Source organism: Suricata suricatta, chromosome 5 (genome assembly GCF_006229205.1).
Source record: "Suricata suricatta isolate VVHF042 chromosome 5, meerkat_22Aug2017_6uvM2_HiC, whole genome shotgun sequence".
Taxonomy (NCBI): domain Eukaryota; kingdom Metazoa; phylum Chordata; class Mammalia; order Carnivora; family Herpestidae; genus Suricata; species Suricata suricatta.
Window position 1 is genome coordinate 123,209,271 of NC_043704.1, and position 6,409 is coordinate 123,215,679.

The window sequence follows — 6,409 nt, forward strand, 5'->3', positions numbered from 1 at the left end:
TATGTTTGCACTCATAGGTCTAACAGGAGAAACCTAACAGAGGACCGTAAGGAGGGAAAAGGGGAAAGAGAGTTGGGGAGAGAGAGGGACGCAAGACATGAGAGACTACTGAATACTGAAAACAAACCAAGGGTTGAAGGGGTCGGGAGGGGGAAAGTAGGGGTGGTGATGGAGGAGGGCACTTGTGGGGAAGAGCACTGGGTGTTATATGGAAACCAATTTGACAATAAACTATTAAGAAAATAAAGAGGACCTCTCCACCTATAAAAAAAAATTATTTTCCCAGCAAACACTATCACATAAAGGCAAAAAATATATTTTCAAACAAATGAGAGGATTTACCATTCCTAGTTTCTTGCTAAAAGTATCACTAAAGAATATTCCTAAATAAAGATGCATTGAGAAAAACAAAAGATATGCTCAAAGCCACCGTGACAAAAATAATAAAAAGATGCATGTATAAGATTCTTAAGTGCAACATTATTTGGCAGAGTAAGAGGCCATAAACGGGGCGCCTGGGTGGCTCAGTCGGTTAAGCCTCCGACTTCGGCTCAGGTCAGATCTCACGTTCGTGGGTTCGAGCCCCACATCAGGCTGTGTGCTGACAGCTAGCTCAGAGCCTGGAGCCTGCTTCGTGTTCCGTGCCTCCTTCTCTCTCTGCCCCTCCCCTCTCATGCTCTGTCTCTGTCTGTATCAAAAATAAATAAAACATTAAAAAAGAACAAAAAAAAAAAAGAGGCCATAAACAACCCAACTGCCTATCAATAGAAACTGGTTGAACTAACTATGGAGTGCTATGCAGTCAAAACCAGAATGGGGAATATCTTAATATACTATTATGAAGAAATCCCCAAGACATATTATTAAGTAAAAAAAAAAAAAAAAAAAAAAACCAGATGAGAAGTATTTACAGTGGCTTCTGTTTATTTAAGAGGGATATAAATGTATATTTGCTAATATTAAAAAACCATAAATCATTTGAAGAATGGTTACATATAGAAGAGGGAAGAGCATAGGTTAGAGGACCAGGAGAGACCCTGGACTCTTTGAAATATAACTTTTGTTAATTTAATCTTAGAACCATGTAAATATTTTACATAATTATAAGACAAAATTAAATAATGTAATCCCCAAGAATCTTAACTTCTCAGCCTAACAACTCAAAGGAGTTATTTCATATAACTTTACAATATAGCAATTAGGTTATATCCTTTAGGGATATATAGTCAAACAACAAAAATGAGGGGCAACTATATGGTCTTTAGTAAACATGTTGCTAGTAATAATGTCAATATTGTTTCATTTTTATTATGAAATGGATCAGTCATTTAATTAGGTCCTTTGTATGAAATTGAGAACACTCCAATTTGTATGAATGAACTCCATTTGTGAGAGAAAACACAGAGGGGGGGTGGCACTGAAGCTGAGGAAAGCTTTGATTTTTGGCAGCATTTATGAGTCCACAGCTTTCTGACCAACCTTGCTCTGCTCTGTAATTGTATGTTTCTCTTTCTCCATGTCAAGGATTTCACCTTCCTGGTGTCTGGTTTCATACAGCTTCTTCTTCTTGAAGCAAGCATCAATGAGATGTTTTGGGATTTTCATACTGCTATCAATTTTGGTGGAGGTGGCAATCACAAGTTTCTGGCGTGTTCTATGCAGATGAACTTGATTGAGGGCCAGAGATGAAGTCACAAGTGGCAAACCACTGCTCAGTTGCTTCAGGAAAACCACCCTCTTGTCTCTGTGGTGCCCGTGAGGATGATCAAAATGGTCCCAGAAGTGACACCAGCTCACTGTTTTCACTGTGTTTTCCAATCACATGTTTGATTGGAAGGTTTTTTGCTGTGGCTCAACAGCTTTTGAGGCACATCTTCAGGAGAACACCTAGGCATTTTGTCAAGTTTAACCACTCAGGTACCAGCATTCTTGTCACCACCATCTGGTTTTGTGACAGTAGCTAGAACCTTCTCCTACTTTTTCCATTCATCCCTGGATTTAGCTGCTGAATACTTCCTCTGGTACCTGCCCTTTCTGGAATACATAGTCAACTGGGAATATCTGCCACTTCCTCTAACAAGGACAGGATTCAGCTGCGGTGGGACTTCCCCATCTTTGGTATTTTAGCATTAAGGTTACCCTTTTTAACTCTGCCACCAGCATCAGACTGCTTAGCTTCAGGTCCTTCTCCTTAGCTGGCTTCTCAGCTGCTTTTTCACCCACCATCTTACAAGATGGGGAAGACTCAAAATTGTTAATATGAGACACTTATGTAGTATTATAAGATAAATAAAATGAGTGATCATTCCACTATTGTTAAAAACTAAGGTTTTCAGAGGCTCCTGGGCGGCTCAGTCAGTTAAGTGTCTGACTCTTAACCTCAGCTCAGGCCATAATCTCATGGTTCATGAGATCGAGCCTCATGTAGGGCTCTGTGCTGACAGTGCAGGGCCTGCTTGGGATTCTGTCTCTCCCTCTCTCTCTGCCCCTCCTCTGCTCATGTTTCTTTCTCTCTCAAAATAAATTTTTTTTAAAGATAAAAAAAAATCTAAAGTTTTCAGTATTGTTTAAAGAACACAGATGCAAGATGAATTGACACTGTAAGCTTAAAAGTTCAAAATTTGAATAGGAAAGATGTATATGAACTTAAGAGTATATTCCATCTTTAAAAGTAACTCTAGTATTGAAAAGGCCTCAGAATAATGATGAGCAACAATGACTGCCTCAGGCACTCAGATTACAGTTTCTCAGTCATTTCCCACTTAAAGGAACTAACTCTCTTTCAAGAAATAGTTGATTCTAGGTCTGGGCAGAATATGTACAAGATGAGTTAAAAGTATTTTGTCAACCAGTCAGCAAGGAAACTATTGCAATTTATCAGGATTATGCCAAAGAATCTCAGGAGCCAAACCAAAAAGAGGCCCACTAGCCAAAATTGGGACAATTTGAGCATGCAGATATTTATGTATATTTATTCACATGTGAATTTTATTCATAATAAAACTAAAAACTATATAACTCAAACTCCTTCGGAGGATGCTAAGGAGTCAACGGAGGAGGAGAAGGAGGAAAGAAAAAAGCAAACATTTAACCAAGTTTTCTGCAGGACCTGTACCTCAGGGTAACACAATGGTTGATAGTGGGAAGTATCTTTCTATAGACATTCCATCTAAAGAACAAAGAAGAAATGATCGAATTAAACTGTCACAGTTTTGTAACCCCTCATGAATTAATGGGTCAGATATATGGTCATCTAAACCACTAACCAGAAATGATGTGCCTCCTGATCAAAGAACACACCACTACCTATAAGGTGGTATTGCCAAAAATAACCATTTTTAAAGGAGACTGAATTTGAACACTAGTTTACAGGAAAATCAGAGATCTGAGGACGGGAAATTCTATGGGATAAATGACCCCTTTCTTCAATGGAAAAGAAAAATATATCCTTGTCCTATCATAAAAACAACAACCAAGTTTTAGGCGGTAGAAAAATAGGCATCACTTCACTTCCACATGTTTATCTACTTCTTTATGTTTTGATTCCATGTCTGAATGAAGTTATCTGAAGTTGGTAATTGAAGAGAAAATAGCAAAGATTTATATTTGCTAATGGTATTTCACTATGGTGATAGTAAGAGAGACATTCATTCATCAAACAGTAATTGAAAGCATATTATGCACGAAGCACCAAGCTTCCTAACCTGGTGACACAGAGATGAAAGCCAGTCCCCAGCCCTCCCCAGTGGGGAAACGGGCAAGGACCCCACATGTACTGCACAGCAAGGGTCACCACAGTGCTATGTGAGGACGAGCTGGAGGTACAAGAGCAGACTTTTGTCAAATGATTACTTTGTATTTTAAGTTTTCATAAAGGCACCTTTTACCTAAGATATGTAGTTATGCATTTATTTTACTATGTGAAAAAAATGCATAACTAGCACCTTTATACCATGATTCCATGGATACTACTGTGTGATAAAGCAAAAGAGAGTATTTAAATTCAAAACAAAAATGTGCTAATTTAAAGAAAAATAGTAGCAAAGGGGTTAGGCATTTAGGCAAAAAAAAAATTTGTGATGGTACTACTCAAATCACTGAAGTTTGGGAAATCAGACAGATCAATGTGGGTAAATCAAAACAGATGCCATTTTACAAAGGTTGGATGGAATTCTCAATATGTTCCCTGGCCTGAAGTAAGCTGCTGCAAGATAGGTATGTACTTCTAGGAGACCACAGTCAGGGGAAGGCCACTAACATGGCCATGGGGCTTCAAAGGGTTTCAAGAAAAAGAAGGCTTAAGGATGAGAAGGTCTACTGAAAAATGGTACATTTATTAGGATCCCTAGTGTAGATTGGTTGAATTTTAGGTTTAGATGGAACCTTAGGAATCATCTGTTTTAACTAATTTTAAAATAGTACTTCTGTATAGTGTGACATCACATGAGTGCATCAGTTAGTTAATCTAACCTGTTGGTTCATAGCAGCACTTTCAACAATCGCGAAATCATGGAAAGAGCCTAAATGTCCATCAACTGATGAATGGATTAAGAAGATGTGGTTTATATATACAATGGAATACTACATGGCAATGAGAAAGAATGAAATCTGGCCATTTGTAGCAACGTGGATGGAACTCGAGAGTATTATGCTAAATGAAATAAGTCAGGCAGAGAAAGGCAGATACTATATGTTTTCATTCATATGTGGATCAGGAGAAACTTAACATAGGACCATGGGGGAGGGGAAGGGGAAAAATAGTTATGGAGAGGGAGGGAGGCAAACAATAAGACTCTTAAAATACTGAGAACAAACTGAGGATTGATGGTGGTTGGAGAGGGGAAGGGGGGTGCTGGGCATGGAGGAGGGCACATGTTGAGATGAGCACTGGGCATTCTATGGAAACCAACTTGACAATAAACCGTATTAAAAAAAATAAAGAAGGACCAATTGCAAAACAAAAAACAAAACAGAAAAAAGAATAAACTGATGGTAGTGAATCGCTTCTTGGCCTTTTGGCTAAGATCAAGTGTAAATTTTTGGTAGTGTATTTATGACTGAAGTGACCAAAAAAAAAAAAAAGTTGCTGGGGACCTCATAGAACTTTTGTTTGTACAGGTTTATATCTACTGATACTTAACATATTCGAAATAAAAACTGGGAAATTTTTTAAATACTTATTAAAGCATTAAAATAATAAACCCATTATAACATAACATATTTCTAAGAAGAAAAAAATCAAGAATATGGGGAATCTATGGATTGAAAAGGACTTAGAAGGTAATATTATCTCAAAAAAAAATTATCAGGGTGCCTGGGTGGCTCAGTCTGTTAGACAGCTGACTTTGGCTCATGTCATGATTTTACAGTTCGTGGGCTTGAGCCCCACATCAAACTCTGTGCTGACAGCTTGGAGCCTGAGCCCTGCTTCAGATTCTGTGTCTCCCTCTCTGTTCCTCTCCCACTCGTGCTCTCTCTCTCAAAAATAAACATTAAGAATTTTTTAAAATAAATAAAAATAAAATCATCATAAGAAGGAAAATTTAAAAACAAAGCAATAGCAATTCATGAACCTTACTTAGATTCAAGTTAAACACTACAAAAGGAATTATATGACATGTAGAAAAAATATACTCAGTGCCTAGATATCTGATATCAAATTATTTTTATATGTTTAGATGAGATCATGGTTCTGTGTAGCTATATTCAAAATGGCTTTTTATCTTTTTAGAGAGACAGAATGAAAGCACAAGTAAAATAATATGACGGGATTGGTTTCAAAAAATCTGGTTGGGAGAAGTATAGATGACACTATGCATTAAATAAATGGTGAGTAAATCAGGTTCATTATTCTATTCTCTCTATATTTGTAGTTTAAAAATTTTTCATTATATGGGCGCCTGGGTGTCTCAGTTGGTTAAGTGTCCAACTCTTGATTTCAGCTCGGTTCGAGACCTGCATTGAGCTCTGTGCTGACAGCTCGAAGCATGCTTTGGATTCTCTCTCTCCCTCTTTGCCCCTCCCCTGCTCACTCATGCACATGCACACACACATTCTCTATCTCAAAATAAATAAACTTATAAAAAAAACTTTAGTGTGAAAAAAATGTTTAAGTTTAATGTAGATCATCTGATACTTCACTTCCTTGTCACTTTCTATCAAATGAAGACGAGTCTGTACTGCTTGCTTTGATAACCCAACAGGTAATGAGAGGCTGACATTTGGTTGACAATCTTTTGGTTGCACAAACTATAAAACTGCATCTGGGGGGAAATTATCTTGTAACTCCAACTGGGAATGGACATATATAAGTACTCTACCAACAGAAACCTGAACACTACTTCCTTCTACTGATTGTTCTGGGAGGATGAACAATCTAGAACCATGAGCAGTTCTTAGGCAATGGCCA